Source organism: Neofelis nebulosa, chromosome 9 (genome assembly GCF_028018385.1).
Source record: "Neofelis nebulosa isolate mNeoNeb1 chromosome 9, mNeoNeb1.pri, whole genome shotgun sequence".
NCBI lineage: Eukaryota > Metazoa > Chordata > Mammalia > Carnivora > Felidae > Neofelis > Neofelis nebulosa.
Genome location: NC_080790.1, coordinates 132975970 through 132977200, shown reverse-complemented (window position 1 = coordinate 132977200; position 1231 = coordinate 132975970). Strand labels below are relative to the sequence as shown.

The window sequence follows — 1231 nt, the reverse complement described above, 5'->3', positions numbered from 1 at the left end:
CCGGTGTGTACAGTGTTTTACCATCACACTCACTCTCGGGGACTGACGGGAGGGCTTGGGGGCGGGGGAGTCCCCCCTTCTCCGGCCCGGGCCGGGGGGCCGGCCGGAGAGAGCCGGGGGCTGCGTGCGTGCGTGGGTGGGTGGGGGGCTGTTCCGGAAAAGTTGGGTGGCTCCGCCGGGCGGCTCTCCGGGTTTGCCGGCTTGGCCGTGGGGGGCGGGCGGAGGTGAGGGGGCCGGCGCAGAGCCCCCCGCGATGGCCCCGAGGGGGGGCCGGGGCAACTTGGGAACAGCCAAAACAATGCGTCCTAACAGGCGTCCCCCGCAAACAATGGCCGGGACCGTCCACACGGGCCGGGCGGAGGGCGCGTCTACAGGGGCCGAGGGAGGGGCTTGGCGTCGCCGCAGACCCCGACGCACACCCCAACGAGCCCCCGGGCGCCCCCAAATCCGTCCCCGGGATTCCCGGTCTCCTGCCCATCCCTGAGTAGGCGGTGCACGGGCTGCGATTCCTGGATGTGTGTGATAAGGTGTTGTTGTTGTTGTTGTTTTTTCTCTTTAATTTTAAAGATTTTTTGAAAGTTTTTAAATAGCCATTAAACGCTTAAAGAATATCTTTATAACTTAATTCTACTTGGAGTCCCAAAGCCAGCTGGAAGCAGAACTAGTAACTCTAAAGGGCAGGAAGGATTGAAATGTTCGCCTATAAGTGTTTCTTTCTTTCTTTCTTTTTTTTTTTAAAAGGGAAGTTTCTGCCAGGAGGCGCTGAGTGGCGAAACCGCGCAGTTTCAGATGTAGAGCCCTCTTCTCTCTAGCTGTGGCCCCAAAATGCGAGCTGCACGGGATGGGGAGGGGAGACGAGGGCGCTGCTGGGGGCCCCTGGAGGCCGGATTTGGGGCGGCCTGAGCGGTCCTGCCCGGATGGGGGCCAGACCTGCAGGCCGGTACCTGCGCCCCGGGGATCGGGACAGACGTCCAGGTCCCGGGTTGGAACCCGCATTTTGGGATTCAGGGAAGGGCCACCGAGGACGGGAAGTAGCATTCTTGGGCGGGTGGGATGGGGGTGGGGTGGGGTGGGCAGGCGGGGACTTTTCCTAAAGGTTTAGTTACAGGAACAGGAAAGAGCCACCAGTGGCCACTTCTGGGACCCCAGTGGCCTGCTTACACAGGGAGTAGCAGAAACTTTATTTTTTCTCTTTTTTTGTTTCCCCAAGAAAAGAATAGTCGCTTTGGAG

At 60.2% G+C, this 1231-nt stretch overlaps 1 protein-coding gene across 5 annotated transcripts in view; it reads left to right on the top strand.

Moving 5' to 3' along the window:
• The window catches only part of ZNF217 (zinc finger protein 217), a 38764-nt gene that overhangs the window by 14828 nt on the left and 22705 nt on the right, over window positions 1-1231 (top strand). The window lies entirely within an intron of this gene.